Source organism: Mustela nivalis (assembly GCF_964662115.1).
Source record: "Mustela nivalis genome assembly, chromosome: X".
In the NCBI taxonomy this organism is placed as follows: domain Eukaryota; kingdom Metazoa; phylum Chordata; class Mammalia; order Carnivora; family Mustelidae; genus Mustela; species Mustela nivalis.
Window position 1 is genome coordinate 81,372,620 of NC_139040.1, and position 24,157 is coordinate 81,396,776.

The window sequence follows — 24,157 nt, forward strand, 5'->3', positions numbered from 1 at the left end:
GGCATTCAGAGAGAGAGAGAAAGGGAAGCAGGCTTCTGCTGAGCAGAGAGCCCAACATGGAACTCGATCCCAGGACCCTGAGATCATGACCTGAGCCAAAGGTAGCAGCTTAACCCACTGAGCCATCCAGGTGCCCCTCATTATTCTTTTAATTTACAATACCTTAATTAGGCATGCTGTGGATCGTCACAGCATCTTTTCATATCATTATTGCCATCTCAATATCTTCTTCAGTGAGGTGTCTGTTCCAGTCGTTGCCAATTTTTCAATCAGGTCCTTCATTTTCTTGTGTTTGAGTTAATAAATGAATAAATAATAAATAAATAAATAATAAATGAATGAATGAATTTATTATATATATTATATATGTTATATATAATATATATTATATATATTATTATATATTAAACAATAATTTATTAAAAATAAATTTACTAATGAGGCCAAGAATTCAGAATCACAAATACTTCAGATCTAATAATAACTGCCTTCACTTGATGTTATTCTGTAACATAAATCCTATGATCAAGTTTCAATTTTAAATTCTTACAATTTTACATTCTTCAATGCTTATGAAGAAGCATCATTTGGAGGGAGCAGTTTTCATAATTTAGGATCCATCAGCCTTTTTTTAAAGATTATATTTATTTATTGGACACAGAGAGAGAGAGAGAGAGATCACAAGTAAGCAGAGAGGCAGGCAAGCAGGGAGGGAAGCAGTCTTCCTTTTGAGCAGAGCCCGATGTGGGGCTGGATCCCAGGACCCAGAGACCATGACTTGAGATGATGCAGAGGCTTAACCCACCACTCACGTGATGAGAGAGCCCCTCAGGTGCCCCTCATCCATCAGCCTTAATTGTTTGGAGGAAAATGTTTGGATGAATAATGCCTTTGGGAGCTAATCTCTCTAAAGAATTTTCAAGTCTTTACCCCTTCAAGGTTTTTGTACAGTTCTGATAGCCTCTAAACATCCAGCTGATTTCTACAGTGGCAGGCCTATTAAAACCAGTCCTCAAACCAGGAATAGAGCTTGAAACATACCAGTCAAGAGCAACTTTGAGTCTTTTAAGGAATTTATCAACATTTCTTTGTTTTTGGTTCATATCTGAAATAGATCCATATTACACTTGCCTAATTTCTCCAGAGCTGACTTTGAAGGAGGCATTCAGTTCCAGCTAGTTCCATATTTTGGCAAGAACTATAATTCTATATATAAAAAAAAACTTATTTTAGGGTGCCTGGGTGGCTCAGTGGGTTAAAATCTCTGCCTTCGGCTCAGGTTATGATTCCAGGTTCCTGGGATTGAGTCCCACAGTGGGCTCTCTTCTCAGCAGGGAGCCTGCTTCCATTCCTCTCTCTCTGCCTGCTCTCTGCCTTCCTGTGATCTCTGTCAAGTAAATAAATAAAATTTTTAAAAAACATATTTTATACCAGTTATTCATGTTTATTAACTAAGATATCACAATACAAATAATACAAACAGTTGCTCTTTATTAATACCTTCAACCAAGATCAAAAAAATATGTCATATTTAATCCAAAAATTTTATATCATGTGATAGGTCAGATATATATAAAATTATATTGAAAGTTTTAAAAATATCAGCAAATATTTTCATTTAAATGCAAATTTCAAAGAAAATCTACTTTTCCAAACATGACTTTTTATCCTATTTTTTTTAATTTTGTCGACAACTGATAAATTTTTTAGCGAGACTATAAATGTTAGATTGAAAAAAATGATTAATAGATGTAGGTTCAAATTATTATGTTCCATTAAAAATGATTTAGTCTTTGATGAACATCTGTTTGGTAATGTGTTGTATCCAGATATAGTAAATTAATGACATATATAAAATTATAGGGAAATGACACCTTCCGTTCCATTATGAGTAGAGCTTTTAAAATGCTATTTGTCACAACCTGTCATCTTGTCATTATGTAGCATTTAAAAAATATATACTCTTCACTATGAAGTCTTTTAGAAATCTAAAATATGACTTTCTATGGTTTGTGTTTCCATATTCCTTTATTGCCAGTTTGAACAAATCCACATGCTTTGATTCAAAGGTAATAAATTCCTCTTATTTGGAAAAATGATGTTTATTTTTGTTCTCTCATCCTTAGCAGGTGGTTTCATTTTAGCACACTTCAGAGTTATAATTTCATGTTTTTAAAACATTTATTATGATCTACAGAGATGAATGAATCTTTTATTTTATTAAATTATTGGCCAAAAAATCTGTTATTTTTAAAAATGTATTTCTTTTGAAGGGTTATTTTAGAGCATTCAGAGAGGATCTAGGAGTGTGGTATTATGCAATTTTTAAGTAGGTTTGAAATGGTTATTTATATGATTGTTTCTTTAAGGCTTTTGTCTTATTTTGGTTTTTTTTTTGTCTTATTTTGTCTTATTTTGTCCATTATATGCTATAAAATATTTTGAAAGTAAATTTAAGGTATGTTTTACATAGTTCATTTTTGGAAAAAAAATATAGAAATGACTTATGAAATTCAGTATACTCTCAACATTAATTTATTCTGAAATTTACCACTTGTCTACTGTCTATTATATGGCAGATATTACTTCAGACTACACTGGTAAATGAAATACTTGGCTTTGTAGAACTTTTATGTTAATGGGTTAGACAATTAAAAGCTATAAAGCTTAATAAAAATTGCATAGTGCATTCAAAAATGATGAGTACAATGGGGAAAAAGAAAAATTAAATCAGGGTGAGAAAAATCAAGGTTGCTAGGCAGGGGATGGGGAGTTAAAAATTTTAATAGGAAGATCAGGGTAGTTACAATGAAGCTAACAATTGAACAAAGGTATGGAAAGGTGATGCATTTGCCCAGAACTATCAGCAATAAGGTCACTCCAGACAAAGGAATTGGCTATCTTGAAGGCCATAAGGTTGGATCGTGCCTGGCATATCTGAGGAATAGCAAGGAGGCCACTGTGAGGGACTGAAGAGTAGCAGGGAAAGAGGTCACAGAGGTTAAATGAGTGGCTAGATCATGTAAAAGCTTAGAAATCATTGTAAAACTTTGGCTTTTATATTTGGAAACTTACTGTGTGATAGAATTTCTGCTAATAACTGAGAGTTCAAATGTCCATAAAATTTCAAGGATTCTTATTCTAGTAAGACAGAATAAAGAAAAAGAGTTCATATTTTCACATGGTGTAACAAGTGCTCAGGGATCCGAGTGTAGGAAGCTATGGGAGCACAGAAGAAGGCACTAAAATCACACCAATATATTTGATGACTGTGACTATATATAAATTTGTATTTTCTAGATTTTTTATAGTCATGGAATCACACAGTATATACTATTCATTGCCTGGCTTTTCTTTTCTCAGCACCATTACTTTGAGAATCTCCAATTGTTCATAGTTCATTTTGATGTTGAATAGTAATCACTTTAATGAATAGATCATTATTTGTCTTTGCTCTATTGATGGACATTGATGAGCATTTTCACTGTTTTCAATTCTTAAAAATAAAGCTGCTATGAAATTCATATACAAGTCCTTGTACGAACATAGGGTTTGTTTCTCTTGGTTAAATGCCTAGAAGTAAAATGGCTATTCGTGTAACTGCAACATATTTTGCATTTAAAAACATTTTCAAACTATTTTCCAAAGTGGTGGTATCATGATACATGCCCACAACAGTTTAGATTTTTTGTTGCTTCTCAATCTAGCTCAGACGAAGTACAATTAGCCTTTATAATTTTCGCCATTCTAATAGATGTCTCATGATTTTAATTTGTATTTCTTTAATGTCTAAATGTTGAGAAATTTGTCATGTGCTTATAAGCCATCCATATACTTTTGGTGACATGTCTCTTCAATAATTTTCTTCACATGTAAAATTGGATACTCTGTTTGATTATTAGTAAGGTTTTTTATTTTTATTCATATTTTAACAATCAGAGTTGATGTCCATTATCACCTATATAATTTGCAAAGCCCTTCTCCATCTTTACGGTTTCTCAATGGAGCTTTGATAGTTGTGTCTTTCAAGAAATATGCTACTTCTTTCCTGGTACACGGAGGTATGACTAGAACATTATCAATGTTGACCTTTGCAAAGAAAATCATGGCTTAAGATATATGTAGTCTGCGGTTGTTGGGAGTGTTCTGTAATATCAAGCATATCTAGTTAGTTGATAATTTTATTCAAGTCTTTCATATCTTACCAATTTGATGACGATTTGTCTATAAAATCTTAAAATAAAGGTGTTGAAATTTTTTTCCATTTCTCTTCTAAGGTAGAAGTTATGATTTTTGTTCTTAGTTTTTCCCTATATATCCCCAAATCTGTTATTAAGTATTAAAAGTCAAGCATTATTATACTCCCTGATGAATTCATCCTTTTACTCTTCTGTAATTTTGACTTGATCTTTATGTCTGATCATGAAATTTGCTTTAAAATCACTTTTCATTATCTTGATATAACCACCAAAGTTATAGTGTGATTAGTGTAAATGTAGCATATTTTTTCTTTTACTTTATAAAGCACTTCTATATTTAATCCTGGAAAAAAAAACAGCTTTTTAGCTCTGGAAGCATCTTTCTAAATTATGTTTTCTTTTTTTTTTTAATGAATCAGTAGCAATTTTTGTTAAGGGACCTAAACTGAAAGTAGGTTTAGAAATTTATTTATTGATTGATTGATTAATTTAGTAAAAGATTTTATTTTGTTTATTGACAGCGAGAGAGAGAGAGTGAGAGAGAGAGAGTAAGCGCACAAGTGTGGGTAATTACGTGCAAAGGGTGATGAAGAAGCAAGCTCCTTGGGGTGCAAGTAGTCCCATGCAGTGCTGGATTCCTGTACACTGGAATCATCACCTCAGCCAAAGGCAAACATCTGCCTAAACAACTGAGTCATGCATGCACCCCTAGAAAATTAAAAAAAAAAGACCTTTTAAAAACATTTTGTTTGTTTCTTTTTTTTTTAATATTTTATTTATTTGACAGAGAGAGAGACAGGAAGAGGAAGTATAAGCAGGGCAGAGGGAAAAAGAGAAGCAGGTTTCCCACTGAGCAGAGAGCCTGATTTGGGGCTCCATCCCAGGACCCTGGGATCATGACCTGAAAAGAAGGGACACTGATGGAGGAAGCCACCCAGACACCTCTTTTCTTTGTTTTAATATATGGTAACTGATGGTTCCCAGCCACGAGGAGTATATTACCCATTGATTAAATCTTTGATAACAACCTATATAAAGAGGTGTGTAAATATATACTTACTCAGATTTATACACTTTGTGTTTTCTTCATAGTTTGGGGCTGGACCCCATGGTCACAGCACTGCTTCCAGTCTTTGCCTTCCCATCTTTTGATACCAGGTATTTGGTCAGCAAAGCAAATTAGTATCCAAATTAATAAGCCCTTGGCACCATATCTCTGGAGCAGGGGTTGCTCTTAGCCGAGGCCCAGAGCAGTTGACCTCCCCTTGCTAGTGCTGTAGCCCCAAAGACTAGGTCCCTGCCACCAGAACTCAGTTTTACATGTTATGCTAAGCAGACAAAACCAAAACAGGAAAGCTCCAACAGCTTTCACTGGCATGCCTCATCTCCCACTCCCTCGACGTCCAGGCAGTACCAGATGCCAGGGAGGGGTCTTGGTCCAACATATGGGAGGGAAGGAAGTAGCCACGAGCAAGTACCTGCCTCTCTGTGCCTTTCTTTCCTGAGCAGGTTGTAAGGAGTAGGAAGAGGAAGGGGAAGAGAGGTGAACTTCAAGGGGTGAAGGCCTCAGGTAGGCAGCTGGCTCCTTCCAGTAGGAAAGGGACAAAGGAGAAGGCAGTGAGTCTTGCTGGGAGGGAGTGCCTGTGGAGGTGGTTTTCACACTGCTGAAGGAGTCATTTGATGGATAAGCCAATAAGTGCACCACAGAGTTATACACAATAATGAGGGGTGGCTGGCATGTGGTACCTTCAAGCTGGTGGTAGAAGACCTGGATCATACTGTGGCCTTGACCTCCAACCAGGAGTACCTGGACCTGTCCTTGGCCCTGGAACAATACTGTCTATGCTTTCCCAACCTGCTCCTCAGAGCAGCTCCACCTGCTCCTCAGAGAAGAATTCCACCTTCTCTCATGTGCCGTTGCCCAGGGAGGCCTATCTTCCCTGACACTCAGCCCAGCTTGCCAATGGTGGACTCAAATGACTAGTATCCCTATTACTCCTGTCCAGATTCCGTCATAAGCTGTAACACTTATCCCCCACCCTCCCTGCAAGACTCACTGCCTTCTCCTTTGTCCCTTTCCTACTGGAAGGAGCCAGCTGCCTACCTGAGGCCTTCACCCCTTGAAGTTCACCTCTCTTCCCCTTCCTCTTCCTACTCCTTACAACCTGCTCAGGAAAGAAAGGCACAGAGAGGCAGGTACTTGCTCGTGGCTACTTCCTTCCCTCCCATATGTTGGACCAAGACCACTCCCTGGCATCTGGTACTGCCTGGACGTCGAGGGAGTGGGAGATGAGGCATGCCAGTGAAAGCTGTCAGAGCTTTCCTGTTTTGGTTTTGTCTGCTTAGCATAACATGTAAGACTGAGTTCTGGTGGCAGGGACCTACTCCTTCGGGATAGAGGACTAGCGAGGGGAGGTCAACTGCTCTGGGCCTTGGCTAAGAGCAACCCCTGCTCCAGAGATATGGTGCCAAGGCTTATTAATTTGGATACTAATTTGCTTTGCTGACCAAATACCTGGTATCAAAAGATGGGAAGGCAAAGACTGGAAGCAGTGCTGTGACCATGGGGTCCAGCCCCAAACTATGAAGAAAACACAAAGTGTATAAATCTGAGTAAGTATATATTTACACACCTCTTTTAATAGGTTGTTATCAAAGATTTAATCAATGGGTAATATACTCCTCGTGGCTGGGAACCATCAGTTACCATATATTAAAAACAAAGAAAAGAGGTGTCTGGGTGGCTTCCTCCATCAGTGTCCCTTCTTTTCAGGTCATGATCCCAGGGTCCTGGGATGGAGCCCCAAATCAGGCTCTCTGCTCAGTGGGAAACCTGCTTCTCTTTTTCCCTCTGCCCTGCTTATAGTTCCTCTTCCTGTCTCTCTGTCTGTCAAATAAAAAAAATATTAAAAAAAAAAGAAACAAAGAAAATGTTTTTAAAAGGTCTTTTTTTTTTTAAATTTTCTAGGGGTGCCTGGATGACTCAGTTGTTTAGGCAGATGTTTGCCTTTGGCTGAGGTGATGATTCCAGTGTACAGGAATCCAGCCCTGCATGGGACTACTTGCACCCCAAGGAGCTTGCTTCTTCATCACCCTTTGCACGTAATTACCCACACTTGTGCGCTTACTTTCTATCTCTCTCACTCTCTCTCTCTCGCTGTCAATAAACAAAATAAAATCTTTTACTAAATCAATCAATCAATCAATAAATAAATTTATAAACCTACTTTCAGTTTAGTTCCCTTAACAAAAATTGCTACTGATTCATTAAAAAAAAAAAGAAAACATAATTTAGAAAGATGCTTCCAGAGCTAAAAAGCTGTTTTTTTTTCCAGGATTAAATATAGAAGTGCTTTATAAAGTAAAAGAAAAAATATGCTACATTTACACTAATCACACTATAACTTTGGTGGTTATATCAAGATAATGAAAAGTGATTTTAAAGCAAATTTCATTATCAGACATAAAGATCAAGTCAAAATTACAGAAGAGTAAAAGGATGAATTCATCAGGGAGTATAATAATGCTTGACTTTTAATACTTAATAACAGATTTGGGGATATATAGGGAAAAACTAAGAACAAAAATCATAACTTCTACCTTAGATGAGAAATGGAAAAAAATTTCAACACCTTTATTTTAAGATTATATAGACAAATGGTCATCAAAATGTTAAGATATGTAAGACTTGAATAAAATTATCAACTAACTAGATATGCTTGATATTACAGAACACTCCCAACAACCGCAGACTACATATATCTTAAGCCATGATTTTCTTTGCAAAGGTCAACATTGATAATGTTCTAGTCATACCTCCGTGTACCAGGAAAGAAGTAGCATATGTCTTGAAAGACACAACTATCAAAGCTCCATTGAGAAACCGTAAAGATGGAGAAGGGCTTTGCAAATTATATATCTGATAATGGACATCAACTCTGATTGTTAAAATATGAATAAAAATAAAAAACCTTACTAATAATCAAACAGAGTATCCAATTTTACATGTGAAGAAAATTATTGAAGAGACATGTCACCAAAAGGATATGGATGGCTTATAAGCACATGACAAATTTCTCAACATTTAGACATTAAAGAAATACAAATTAAAATCATAATGAGACATGCTTACATATCTATTAGAATGGCTAAAATTATAAAGGCTAATTGTACTTCGTCTGAGCTAGATTGAGAAGCAACAAAAAATCTAAACTGTTGTGGGCATGTATCATGATACCACCACTTTGGAAAATAGTTTGAAAATTTTTTTAAATGCAAAATATGTTGCAGTTACAGAAATAGCCATTTTACTTCTAGGCATTTAACCAAGAGAAACAAACCCTATGTCCGTACAAGGACTTGTATTTGAATTTCATAGCAGCTTTATTTTTAAGAATTGAAAACAGTGGAAATGTTCATCAATGTCCATCAATAGAGCAAAGACAAATTATGATCTATTCATTAAAGAGATTACTATTCAACATCAAAATGAACTATGAACAATTGGAGATTCTCAAAGTAATGGTGCTGAGAAAAGAAAAGCCAGGCAATGAATAGTATATACTGTGTGATTCCATGACTATAAAAAATCTAGAAAATACAAATTTATATATAGTCACAGTCATCAAATATATTGGTGTGATTTTAGTGCCTTCTTCTGTGCTCCCATAGATTCCTACACTCGGATCTCTGAGCACTTGTTACACCATGTGAAAATATGAACTCTTTTTCTTTATTCTGTCTTACTAGAATAAGAATCCTTGAAATTTTATGGACATTTGAACTCTCAGTTATTAGCAGAAATTCTATCACACAGTAAGTTTCCAAATATAAAAGCCAGAGTTTTACAATGACTTCTAAGCTTTTACATGATCTAGCCACTCATTTAACCTCTGTGACCTCTTTCCCTGCTACTCTTCAGTCCCTCACAGTGGCCTCCTTGCTATTCCTCAGATATGCCAGGCACAATCCAACCTTATGGCCTTCAAGATAGCCAATTCCTTTGTCTGGAGTGACCTTATTGCTGATAGTTCTGGGCAAATGCATCACCTTTCCATACCTTTGTTCAATTGTTAGCTTCATTGTAACTACCCTGATCTTCCTATTAAAATTTTTAACTCCCCATCCCCTGCCTAGCAACCTTGATTTTTCTCACCCTGATTTAATTTTTCTTTTTCCCCATTGTACTCATCATTTTTGAATGCACTATGCAATTTTTATTAAGCTTTATAGCTTTTAATTGTCTAACCCATTAACATAAAAGTTCTACAAAGCCAAGTATTTCATTTACCAGTGTAGTCTGAAGTAATATCTGCCATATAATAGACAGTAGACAAGTGGTAAATTTCAGAATAAATTAATGTTGAGAGTATACTGAATTTCATAAGTCTTTTCAATATTTTTTTTCCAAAAATGAACTATGTAAAACATACCTTAAATTTACTTTCAAAATATTTTATAGCATATAATGGACAAAATAAGACAAAAAAAAAACCAAAATAAGACAAAAGCCTTAAAGAAACAATCATATAAATAACCATTTCAAACCTACTTAAAAATTGCATAATACCACACTCCTAGATCCTCTCTGAATGCTCTAAAATAACCCTTCAAAAGAAATACATTTTTAAAAATAACAGATTTTTTGGCCAATAATTTAATAAAATAAAAGATTCATTCATCTCTGTAGATCATAATAAATGTTTTAAAAACATGAAATTATAACTCTGAAGTGTGCTAAAATGAAACCACCTGCTAAGGATGAGAGAACAAAAATAAACATCATTTTTCCAAATAAGAGGAATTTATTACCTTTGAATCAAAGCATGTGGATTTGTTCAAACTGGCAATAAAGGAATATGGAAACACAAACCATAGAAAGTCATATTTTAGATTTCTAAAAGACTTCATAGTGAAGAGTATATATTTTTTAAATGCTACATAATGACAAGATGACAGGTTGTGACAAATAGCATTTTAAAAGCTCTACTCATAATGGAACGGAAGGTGTCATTTCCCTATAATTTTATATATGTCATTAATTTACTATATCTGGATACAACACATTACCAAACAGATGTTCATCAAAGACTAAATCATTTTTAATGGAACATAATAATTTGAACCTACATCTATTAATCATTTTTTTCAATCTAACATTTATAGTCTCGCTAAAAAATTTATCAGTTGTCGACAAAATTAAAAAAAATAGGATAAAAAGTCATGTTTGGAAAAGTAGATTTTCTTTGAAATTTGCATTTAAATGAAAATATTTGCTGATATTTTTAAAACTTTCAATATAATTTTATATATATCTGACCTATCACATGATATAAAATTTTTGGATTAAATATGACATATTTTTTTGATCTTGGTTGAAGGTATTAATAAAGAGCAACTGTTTGTATTATTTGTATTGTGATATCTTAGTTAATAAACATGAATAACTGGTATAAAATATGTTTTTTAAAAATTTTATTTATTTACTTGACAGAGATCACAGGAAGGCAGAGAGCAGGCAGAGAGAGAGGAATGGAAGCAGGCTCCCTGCTGAGAAGAGAGCCCACTGTGGGACTCAATCCCAGGAACCTGGAATCATAACCTGAGTCGAAGGCAGAGATTTTAACCCACTGAGCCACCCAGGCACCCTAAAATAAGTTTTTTTTTATATATAGAATTATAGTTCTTGCCAAAATATGGAACTAGCTGGAACTGAATGCCTCCTTCAAAGTCAGCTCTGGAGAAATTAGGCAAGTGTAATATGGAACTATTTCGTATATGAACCAAAAACAAAGAAATGTTGATAAATTCCTTAAAAGACTCAAAGTTGCTCTTGACTGGTATGTTTCAAGCTCTATTCCTGGTTTGAGGACAGGTTTTAATAGGCCTGCCACTGTAGAAATCAGCTGGATGTTTAGAGGCTATCAGAACTGTACAAAAACCTTGAAGGGGTAAAGACTTGAAAATTCTTTAGAGAGATTAGCTCCCAAAGGCATTATTCATCCAAACATTTTCCTCCAAACAATTAAGGCTGATGGATGAGGGGCACCTGAGGGGCTCTCTCATCACGTGGGTGGTGGGTTAAGCCTCTGCCTTCATCTCAAGTCATGGTCTCTGGGTCCTGGGATCCAGCACCACATCGGGCTCTGCCCAAAAGGAAGACTGCTTCCCTCCCTGCTTGCCTGCCTCTCTGCTTACTTGTGATCTCTCTCTCTCTCTCTCTCTGTGTCCAATAAATAAATATAATCTTTTAAAAAAGGCTGATGGATCCTAGATTATGAAAACTGCTCCCTCCAAATGATGCTTCTTCATAAGCATTGAAGAATGTAAAATTGTAAGAATTTAAAATTGAAACTTGATCATAGGATTTATGTTACAGAATAACATCAATTGAAGGCAGTTATTATTAGATCTGAAGTATTTGTGATTCTGAATTCTTGGACTCATTAGTACATTTATTTTTAATAAATTATTATTTAATATATAATAATATATATAATATATATTATATATAACATATATAATATATAATAAATTCATTCATTCATTTATTATTTATTTATTTATTTATATTTATTATTATTATTTATTCATTTATTAACTCAAACACAAGAAAATGAAGGACCTGATTGAAAAATTGGCAAGGACTGGAACAGACACCTCACTGAAGAAGATATTGAGATGGCAATAATGATATGAAAAGATGCTGTGACGATCCACAGCATGCCTAATTAAGGAATTGTAAATTAAAAGAACAATGAGGGGCACCTGATGGCTCAGTGGGTTAAGCTGCTACCTTTGATCAGGTCATGATCTCAGGGTCCTGGGATCGAGGTCCACGTTGGGCTCTCTGCTCAGCAGAAGCCTGCTTCCCTTTCTCTCTCTCTCTGACTGCCTCTACATCTTCTTGTGATCTCTCTCTGTCAAATAAATAAATAAAATCTTTTAAAAAATAAATAAATAAATAAATAAATAAATAAAACAATGTTATATCACTACACATCTATTAGAATGGCTAAATTCCAAATTACTGACAACATAAAATGCTTTGACGATGAGGAACAAGAGAAACTCTCATTCATTCTGGTGAGAACACCAAAATGGTGCTACCACTTTGGAAGACAGTTGGGCAGTTTCTTACAAAACTAAACATATTCTTACCATATGATCCAGCAGTTACGTTCCTTGGTACTCACCCAAAAGAGCGAAAACTTTGTGTACACAGAATCCTGCATATAAACCTGTGTTTGTAACAGCTTTACCCATAAGTGCCAAGAGTTGGTTGTAACCAAGATGTCTTTCAGGAGGAGAATGGATAAACTGTGGTCCATTGAAACAATGGGATATGATTCAGCGATAAAGAGAAATGGCTATCAAGCAATGAAAAGACATGGAACAAACTTAAAATTCGTCATAATAAGTGAAAGAAGTCAATTTGAAAAAGCTTCATGTTGCAAGCTTCCAACTATATGACCTTCTAGAAAAGGCAGAACTATGCAAATGGTATAAAGGTCAGCGGTTTGTAGCAGTTAGGAGAGGAGGAGGATGAACAGGCAGAGCACAGAGGATTGTTAGGCCAGTGAAAATGTTCTGTATGATATGTATGATATTTTAGATATATATCGCTACACAGTTGTCAAAATGCATAAGATACTATACAAAGAGTGAACTCTATGAGAAAAGGTTTTTTTAAGATTTTATTTATTTATTTAACAGGCATCAAAGCAGGCAGAGAGGCAGGCGGGGATAGCAGGGGTTGGGGGAAAGCAGGCTCCCTGCCAAGCAGAGAGTCTGGTCTGGGGCTCCATCCCAGGACCATGAGATTATGACCTGAGCCGAAGGCAGAAGCCTTAACCCACTGAGCCACCCTGGTGCCCCACCAAGAGTAAACTCTAATGTAAACTGTGGACTTTGGGGTGATAATGATGTGTCAGTGTAGGGTCAGTGAGCGTGAAAACTTATCACCGTGGTACAGGATGTTGAAAATGGGGAAGGCTGTGTGTATGTGGGGAAAGGGAATTTTACTTTGATCCCCAAACTACTCTAAAAAATGCAGTCTGTTAAAAAAAAACTTTATAATGCAATATAATACAAAACAAGAATGCATATCAAGAGAGAAATAATGTTTAAAGGGAACGAAGAACTTCAGTAATGTGTACCTAGGGATTTTGATTGCACATTTGTAGGAAGTTCACATTGTCATTAGCAATTGTTTTTCTGTGAAGTAGAAGTAACATAAAGAGTGATGAAAACTCAAAAACGCAACATTAAAAAAGTGCCATCTATGGGCTCTTAAAAAATGGAACAAAATTTGCTTGGCTTTTTAAGCTTTGTGGGGAATGAAGGGACAGAATTTAAATTCAGCTTTATAAAAGATTGGATAATATGTTTCTACAAAGTAGGCTTCTCTGAGTAACATAGAAATGAACATGGTAGCAGAAAGTGAAAAAAGGTTACATCTCTTTTGAGCTCACGTTCTCTGAAACCCTGTCACATAGTGGAGACAGTAACTGTTCGATGAATAGCAAATGGTAGTCTTTCAGATTCCCGGGATTTTCACTAAGAATCCTGAATGGATTTTTTAAAAAATATGTAAAGCATGTCTACAGTGCTAGTACCTGCAAATAACTGGCATATTGGAGAGAATATTTTAATCAGCAGAGAAGGTCAAAATGACAAAGTTCCAGGATCAGAGTAAACATAGGGGATTAAAATATAAAATTAAAAAAAAAATTTTTTTGAAAGAACTTTTTTTTAAAAGACTTGAGAAAAGTCCCTTTTAAGAGAGAGTTGGTTGTTTAAACCAAAAGTACAACTCACTGAGATATCGCCACATTAATTATTGGGGTAGATAGGACCTGGAATGTAGAAAAACCCATTCTGCAGAGGAAAAAATAGAATCACTAACAAGCCTCATGCCTTGCACAGCCAGTGGCTAGAATCCCTGCCTCATGAGACCCTGTGCTAGAAGGCCGCTAGAACCATCTCAACTATGTTAGTGTATCTTGGAGGCCAACAAGTGTTTGCCCAGTTAAGAGCACGGTAACAATCAGTCACGTTATGTTATAATGATTGTCGATATCTTTAAAAGCCTTGTCAAGTTACTTTTTGAGTAACCCTCACCCCACCCTTAGAGAAATTTATCTGTGGTTCACCTCTTTGAAATACCTCATTGTTGTTCCACATTTACCATAGCCACAAAAAAAAAAAAAAAAAAAAAAGCTTTTTATTAACAAAGTGTTCATTAGGTGGCGCCACTGAAAACAATGACAGTTTTCGCTGCGGGGACAATATTGTTGCAGAAACAGCTGAAAGCAATCAGGTCAGACAGAGCCAAGGGCTGGAGGGATTTTTAAAATTACAAAAACCGAACCAAATCAAACCAAAACAAAAATCAAAACCAATGGCCAAGTTTCAAGTTTGCTACTAAAGGTGGACATTCTCCTAAGACATGCGAGTGAGTTGATCAATATATTTATATATTTCTATTTGAAGAAGAAGGAACTATTTGATGCAGCAAATCCACGTTGATTAAAAATTACCAGATATGGGGGCTCCTGCGTGGCTCAGTGGTTTACGCCTCTGCCTTCGGATCAGGTCATGATTTAGGGTCTGGGGATGGAGCCACATTGGGCTCTCTGCTCAGCGGGGAGCCTGCTTCCCCCCCCCCATATCTCTGCCTGCCTCTCTACCTACTTGTGATTTGTCTGTCAAATGGGTAAATAAGATCTTTAAAAAAAGAATTACGAGGAGTGAAATACATCGAGGGTAATGGAAGGAAAATGATTTCACCTGATCTGACTAGGAAGTGATTGAAGCCTGAATTAAAGTGCTATAAAAAGAGTAAAGACCTGGGAAACATATGGGTAAAAATCCCTAGAAAAAGAGCAGTAATAACTGGCTGCTCTTTATTGATCCAGATCCTACGGTAGGCAAAGAAGAGCTGGTTTTAGCCAGAGGATGATCTCCGTTTGTCTTCATGATCTGGCATTTCCTACAAGCCAGGCATGGGGCTCTGCACTAGAGCTGCAATGCTGGGGGGCCCTCACTGTCCCTTTTCTCTTCTCAGGGGGACAACAGGCATGTCCATGCTGCAGTGTGACAGGCTTTACCACAGGGAGATAAAGGAGTGCCAAGGGTAGATTGGAGCTGGGAAAAGCCACTTAGGAACAGATTTTCAGGGGAGGTGATAGACAAGGGCAAAGCAAAGAATGCGGATGAGTGTGTCAAGTTTCAAAGTGCCAGGAGGCAGCACAGTGCATTCGGGAAACTACAGCAAGTTCATGATAACCGACAGCTGATCTGGCAGCATCACCTGGGGATGGAGGCTGAGCCCCGGGGTTAACACTGGGGGTGAGATGGTTTCTATACTATGCCGAAGAGGTGAGGTTCTACACTGTGGGGGCACAGGGAGCTACCGGAGGATTTCAGATATCAGAATCGTAACCATAATAGAGTATTTAATTGCATCCTAGCTTTCATCAAGGGTAAGATGCACTATACTTTATGTTCGACTAAGAAAGAGAAATGCTGTCAGTTAAACTAAGATATGTCATCAAGTGCAAAGTGAGTGCCACCTAAGAGATATTAAAATGGGGGTGGGGGAGGACAAATCATAGAACAAGTAAACTGTGGTACTAGAATAATTAAGAAAGGTCGAACACTTGGATCAAAAAAAATTGCTTACCATGTGCCCCAAACTATATTAAGTCTTAGAACAAGAGATGTTCTCATCTTGATGCCCCGCAGCTGTTAGGCCCAAGGTACGGAGGGCAGTAGCCAAAGACCAGCAGGCCCCAAGTGCCATGTGCAGACTCTAAGAGCAACTGCCTTTGAGAGAGGAAACGGTTGAGAGTGGGCTTTCTGAGGTAGAGAATTATTAGATGGGAAAGTAGGAAAATTGACACAGAATCGGAATTGATGCCCCTACATGACAAAGTTGGTGAAACTTCCCTTCTCAGAGATTTTGAGGCTCCTCAGAAATGAATTTTTCATTTTGGATGGAACATTCAGGATAAATATGATCTGTTCGAGTTCCTGGTTCTCTCATCAGGACTGTTTCTTAGGCTTCAGTGGCACAAGAAAAGGGTTTTGATACCCCAGGGTAAATCCTGACAAAAGCAAAGCATGGTATCTATGAAAAACTAACCACTCAGAAGAGAACAACAGATAAAAGCCAGGTCGACCTGACCCTGCAGAATAGGTAAGGTTGGTCCGGCAACTGGAGTAGAGGGGAAGTGCCCATCTCCTGCTAGATTAGCTAGAGAAGACCCCTTCCGGAGAGACCACCAGGAGAGGAGAGCAGTAGGTGCTGATGATGAAGAATATTTTAATCAGCAGAGAAGGTCAAAATGACAAAGTTCCAGGATCAGAGTAAACCTATGGGATTAAAAAATTAAAAAAAAAAAAGATTTTTTTGAAAGGACTCTTTTTTTTTTTAAGGGACTTTAAAGAGACAGTTGGCTTCTTAAACCAAAAGTACAACTCACTGAGAGAATCGCCGCATTATTTATTGGGGTAGAAAGCACCTGGAATGTAGAAAGACCCATTCTGCAGAGGAAAAAATAGAATCACTAACAGGCCTCATGCCTTTCACAACCAGTGGCTAGAATCCCTGCCTCATGAGACCATTTTAAAAGCTGTACTCATAATGGAACGGAAGGTGTCATTTCCCTATAATTTTATATATGTCATTAATTTGCTGCAAAGCCCAGTAGCACTTGGAGCAGAAGCTGGGACCAAAGAGTGAGCACCCTGTTTGACAAGGGGGAGGAGCCACCTCTTCTTCAGATGCAGGGGGAGCCCTGGCGTGCTGACTCCTCCCTTCTTCCTTTCGCCTTTCCTCCCTCCGTCCCTCTTCCCTTCCCCTCTCTCCTGCCCTGGTGGTGCCCTTTCCCGATGCCCACTTCATCCCTTTTCTTTTCTTACATGCCTGTCTTCTAGAGTTTCTTCTCTCCTCCCAATTACTTCCCTTCGTCTGAATCTCCTCTTTGGTCCCTTTCTCCCTGCTCTCTGCTCCTCCTCCCCTTCCCTGGCCCCTGTTCAGCTCCATCCAGACTGCAGGCAGAGCTGGACTAACATGCTCACTCGCTAGCTCAGCCACCCTCCAGAGAAGTCACTCTTCGGGGGCCAACTTCCTGACCCCCTGGTCCTTTCTCCACTTATTCAGCTATTGCTCTGAAGTCTGAGGAGGACAGAGCAGGGCTGCCGCAGAATCTGGCCAGAGGAGAAACCAAACCATGTGTCCACACTGTCCCCCAGTACTGCTGCTCTGAGAGCTTTTGGAGTCCTCAACAGGGTTAGGATTTAGGGGCTTCTTCAGAACCGGGAGTGAAAACAGCCATAGGTCAAAAGAAAAGCTATGGTCCCCACACAAAAATAATAATCACAAATGAAAACTAAGTTAATTCTGAAGTCCCAAAGTCAAAGAATTGCCTTGAATCTGTCTCTAGAAAGCACCCAAGGCCTCACTCTCTGGGTTCTGGGTGCCCTGGGAATGGCAGGAGTCTCTGACCCCCTTCCCTCTTCATTCACTCCCAAAGAACGACCTCTGAGGTGGTCTTCAAACTTCCTCTTAGAAACTGTCTCTGGGAACTGTAGGCCCTCGGCTGCTGGGACGAATGAGGGTGATATCAGGACCTGATGGGCAGCTTTACCAGGAGACTCTGGCTTCTGTATGCAGTCCTCAGGTCCCATGATCTGGGTGAGATCAGGGTCTTTCAGTGGAGGAGGACAGATGAGATTTCAGATTTTGAGTTGATTCTGGGATGATTAGTGCTTTGGAGGGCATTGGGTGAAGGTATTTTGCACACGGGAAGGACACGAATTTGGGGAGCCAGAGAGTGGACTGTTAAGAGCTTACCTGCATTTCCCCCAGAAACCTTGCTGCTGTCCTTATCTCTAGTACCACAGAACGTAACCTTATTTGGAACTAGAGTCCTTACAAATGCAATCACATTACAGCGAGGTCCTTAGAGTGGGCCCTAATCTCCTGTAACTGACCTCCTTATGTAAAGGGAAAATCTGGACAGAGAGATGCCCCTACTGTCAGTGGTGGGCAGTGCATGAACTTCTAGAACCCTGACAGTAGTGGAAAACACACTCAGGCGGGGCACTAGGTAAATGGGAGCTCTAGTGGAATTTCAGATGAAGATGCTGTGGACCTCGGCTTCCCAGGTCACAGTGACGTTAGGATTTCAAATTCAAGTCAGAGAAGAAAGAAACATCTGGACTCGGTCCTCAGGTACACGGAGTATTCTGAACTGAGGCTAGAACCAGAGACAATTCTAATGAAAGGCCTCCACAGCTGGGCTCTCACAGGTGGGCTCCGACTTAGTTTCCTGTATATTCATTCATGAAATCGCTCTGCGGGTCAACAAGCAGAACAAAACCATTGAATAAAAGTGACAATGAGGAGAGGAAAGGGACGCCCTAAGGCATGTGAATGTGGAGAAGGAAGAGCCAGGGTGGAAAAACCTAGAATCCCTCCCTGCGCTCCTTGCTGCCAGGGAGGTCTGAGGGACTAGTTTCCACCTGGGATCTCAAGTCCAGAACAACAGTGTCGGGGCCACGGCTGGGGATGAGGGAAGGGGGTCCTCGGCACCCGCGCGTGGGGGTGCCAAACGATGGGGGCCATTGCGCTCGCTGGCGTGGGGCACCCCGCCTGGCTCAGTCCCCAGCCCGACCCTGTGTGGTCTCGTTTGCAGCGCGTCGTCCGGGGTGGTCCCGCTGCCCCGGGGGTCGCGAGAGGCTGGGTCCCGACAACCCCGCGAGCTAACCGCCCGCGCTTTCTGCTCCAGATGAGGGCGCGGCACGGAGTCACTTTACCTGCTCACAGAGGGTCGTCCAGAGAAGCCATGGGGCGGGACGGGGCAGTGGGCCAAGGGAGCCAGACAGCCCGGCCTCAGGGGCTGGGCTGGAGCGCGGGAGTGCTGGGGCGGCGAGTCAGGGGGTTCTGCAGTGCCGACTTGGCCATAGCACAGCACCGGGCGCTTCGCGCCCCTCCTCTGCCAGCCCCTCCACCTCCTCTCAGACTCTCCTCCGTGTCCTCCGCGAGCTCACTTCCGGATTCCGCAATTAGCAAAGCCCCTTCTCCTGGCTGCCCCCGCCCTGGCCCCCCTCGCCCTCCGTCCTGAGGCGCGGGCCAGGAATGGGAGCCTGCGAAGCCCGGGGGGGCCTGCAAGCGTGGCCCGAGCGGGCGCTGAGCGGCCTCCTAGCCTGGCTCCCCGAGCAGGTGTCCGCGCGCTGCCTTGCTGCAAAAACATCATCAGCCGTGAAAATATTTTTTGGATTTTATTCAAGGCTATTAACACACAATTTCACTATTTCACTTTGTTAAATATAGTGCTAAACGTTCAACCAAAACGTGTCTTTTTTTTTTCCACTACCACATCCTCCATCTACTGACTGGATTCTCTCCCCAACTAGCACATATATACCATTGTCTATCTTTAGGATAAGGAAGGGTCATCCTTTGTCTTTATTCTATTCCTTGTATGCTTCTGAACTTGTTGAATTTTAATAGAGTCACACCAGAAGCATCACATATTTGATTCCCCTTTCAATAGTAAACAGTGCACAAGAGCATACCTTCAAAGCTATCAATATACTTACTCTGATATATTATTTTTGTATTTTTGTACATTAAAATAATGAAATTATAGAACAAGAGTTTTGGGTGGTAGGTGTTGTAAGTTTTACCCAAACTGACTTTTGTCAAACTCATTTTTGTCATCATATATGTCAAGTAGTTTTCTCAGGTTTATTTTTAGAATATCCTTGTATAATGAATATTTACACTGATATCTAGTATAAAAATCTTGCAATTTATTTTAGAAATATTAAGATATTGAAAATCAATCTATTTCTTTAATTCATTAAAGCCATTTTTGGCTTGTTTCCAGTACTTTCTTACTGGTTAAAAAATGAATTTGAAGTAGTCTGAATTTCATTATTAAATGGCACTTTCCCTTTGATGAATACAAAGACGATATTCTCTATTAGCTATCTGAGAAGAATTCATTTTCTTAATTTTATTTATTTGTAAGAGAGAGAGAGCACAAGCAGGGGGAGCAGCAGGGTGAGGGAGAAGCAAACTCCCGGCTAAGCAGGGAATCTGTTGCAGAACTGAGTCCCAGGACCCTAAGATCATGACCTGAGCTAAAGGCTCAGGCGTTTAACTGACTGAGCCACCCAGGTGTCCCAATCTGAGAAGAGTTCTGTATGTTATTCCTATTCATATGAAGTTTAAAGTCCAGGTAATTAACTTAATATTTTAGTGGCTATTACATAGATAGCACTCTGTTCCAGGCAGAGAGTAAGAAAGAAATATTAAATCAACCATATTCTATGCATTCTAAATGAAAATAATTAATCAATCATAATAAATCCTTTTATTTATGGAATATCAACTTATAAGCTTTCCTCCATATGAACAATGCCAAATACCAGAATAAAGGGTCATCTAATACAAATAAAGGATAGAATTAAAGAATTCTGGTAAGCCATTTAATTTTGAAAAATGGTGCTATATTGTTGCTGAGTTGTGGTTTTCAGTTACATAATATCTGATAAGTGTAGAAGTAACGTGAGTGTTACGTGAGATGAGAAATGGTATATAATTAAGATACTTTTAAAAGTACAGATAAATACAAATTTGTAAACATAGCATTACGGAGGAATAAAAATAAATGATAGCTACACACTCTAAAGTGAATAAATCTTGGAAAGTTAATAGAGAAGTAAAACACGGACAGTGCAAAAGTATGGTACATTTTTATGAAGTTCAAACAAATTCTGTGAAACCATAGATGGACTTAAAGATACTATTATGTATCAAATATTGTAAAAATTAAGCAAGGAAATAGCAAACATAAAATAACCAAAGCATACAAACTTGGGTAGATACAATAGGTGTGATCATGTTCTACTTCATAAAGAGATGAGTTAATAGATAAATAGAAGTAACTAGACTTTTTAGAAGTTAATAAAACTTTGCCTGTTATTTCTTAGTAATATAAAATATATGGTTTTCTAACAAAAACGCTTATCTTAAAAATATTTAAAAATAAATTTCAGGCTATATTTACTTTTCCACTGAAGGAAAAGCTGGTTGTTGTAGTTGTAGTTGTTTGTTTTAGTCTCCTCCTAGTTTTTATTATTATAATGTGGAATAAGGAATGTTAGATTGAAAAGTGAATTATTTTATAGACTAAAATCATTACTTGGTTCACCTCCTGGTACAGCAGATGGAACTCCTGAAAGCATGCCCTTTTGCCTTACAGAAGAGTAACAGTTTTGCTTACTTCTGAAACATGCTTGGTGGTGGCCCTAAATAGTGACACCATAGTAAACATTCTGAATATTTGCAATTAATTTTTATAGTCATAGGGCTCCAAAAGGCACTGCTGGTATCTTCGCAGGTATTTCAATAAAGCTAAAAGTTGCCTGACTGTTTAAAAATATTAACAAGGCACAAAACATGGCAGAAGTATTGTCTTCAGATATTATTTTTTTCCATATGCTCCTGATTCCAGAAATGACAAGTTTTTTTTAATTTTTTGTTATAAAAGATTTATTTTTTTATTTGACAGAGATCACAAGTAGGCAGGGTCAGGCAGAGAGAGAGGAGGAAGCACGCTCCCTTCTGAGCTGAGAGCCTGATGTGGGACTGGATCCAAGGAACCTGGGATCATGACCTGAGCCGAAGGCAGAGGCTTTAACCCACTGAGCCACCCAGGTGCTCCCATTGCAAGTTATTTTTTTTAAAGACTTTATTTATTTATTTGACAGAGAGAGATTACAAGTAGGCAGAGAGGCAGGCAGAGATAGAGAGGAGGTAGCAGGCTCCCCAATGAGCAGAGAGCCCAATGTGGGGCTCCATCCCAGGACCCTGAGATCATGACCTGAGCTGAAGGCAGCGGCTTAACCCACTGAACCACCCAGGCGCCCGAAAAGTTATTGTTGATAGATATATATACAATGTATTTTCCAGTTATAAGAAAAATGGTTCTGCTATTTTTCAGGTTTTTACAAAATTACATAATTTTTTAAATTAAAATTTTATTTTTTTGTGTTTTCATTTCTTTTCTTTTTTTTTAAAGATTTTATTTATTTATTTGACAGACAGAGATCTCAAGCAGGTAGAGAGAGAGAGAGAGAGAGAGAGAGAGAGAAGCGGGCTTCCTGCGGAGCAGAGAGCCCAATGCAGGGCTCCATCCCAGGACCCTGAGATCATGACCCTAGCCAAAGGCAGCAGCCCGAACCACTGAGCCACCCAGGTGCCCCAATGTTTTACTTTTCAATATACTACTTAAAATATAAAACCTATTCCATTTTGTAAGAAGTTTACCATTTATAAAATGGTAATATTCTCATTGTGTCTTCCCCTCTCATTGCTTTATTTTGAATAAAAAATTCCACAATAAACATAACGGATGCTTTCCTTTTGATGGTCCCTCTGTTGGTCATATAGGATATGAGCCATGACAATTAGTTTTACAAAATTTATTGATGTTTGTTGATATGTTTTATCATAACTAATTTTCCCTCCCTTATCTAGATTCCCCAGCTTTCAGACAGGTGGACACTTAGATCCTTGAAGTCTCATTTTGCCTAGGGATTTGCAATAGGTTCTGCCAGAGGCACCACTGTGACAACTGATGTCCATGGTCTATCTCCTGCTAAGCTTAAGAGGTCACTGGTTTCCAGGCTTATCTATACAATTAATGCATTCCAGCAAGTTCTTTTTTTTTAATATTAACAAACTTACTTTAAAGTTTATATGGAGAAGCAAAGACTCACAATAGTCAACATAGTGTTGAAGGAGAACAAAGACTGAGGACTGCCTTCAAAGTTTACCATAATGATGGGGCACCTGGGTGGCTCAGTGGGTTAAGCCTCTGCCTTCGGCTCAGGTCAGGATCCCAGGGACCTGGGATCGAGTCCCACATCGGGCTCTCTGCTCAGCAGGGAGCCTGCTTCTCCTCATCTCTCTCTCTGTCTCTCTGCCTATTTGTGATCTCTCTCTCTGTCAAATAAATAAATAAATTCTTAAAAAAAAGTATACCCTAACGATAATTGTAAGCAAGATATTGTAATACCACAGAAAGACTAGATTAAAGGAACGGAATATATATTACCAATTATATTTTATATTTAATAGAAGAGCAAAAGCAATACAAGCGAGAAAAATACAATCTTTTACACAATGGTTCTGGAGTAATGGTGAAGCTAAATGTAAAAATATAAAATAAAAATAAAATAATAAAATAAAATAAATCCAGGCAGATATCATACCCTCTTCACAAATATTAACTCAGATTGGATTATAAACCTAAACATGAAACATGTAGAAGGTAATAAAGAAGAAAATTTAAATGACCTTGGTTTTGGAAATAACTTTAGCTACAAAAGCACAAGCACTGAATTTAAAAATGTCTACTCTGTGAAACACAATGCCCAGAGAATGAAAAGGCAAAGCACAGACTATGAGAAAAAATTTGCAAAATACACATCTGGCTAAGGACTGTTAATCAAAAATACACAAAGACCCCTTAAAACTCAACAATGGGGGAAATACCTGATTAAAAATGTGCCAAAGACCTTAGCAGATCTCTCACAAAAGAAAATATTACAGATGGCAAATAAGCATATAAAAATATGCTTACATCATATGTCATCAGGAAAATGCAAATTAAAACAAAAAAGAGACACCAGTACATACCCAGAATCCAGAACACTGACAACAGAACACAAAATGTTGGTGAGGATGTGGAGCAACAGGAATGTTCTTCCATGCCTATTGAGAATAAAGAATGGAAAACAACTTGGCAGTTTCTTACAAAACTAAACATATTCTTTTTTTTTTTAAGATTTTATTTATTTATTTGACAGAGAGAGATCACAAGTAGGCAGAGAGGCAGGCAGAGAGAGGAGGAAGCAGGCTCCCCGCTGAGCAG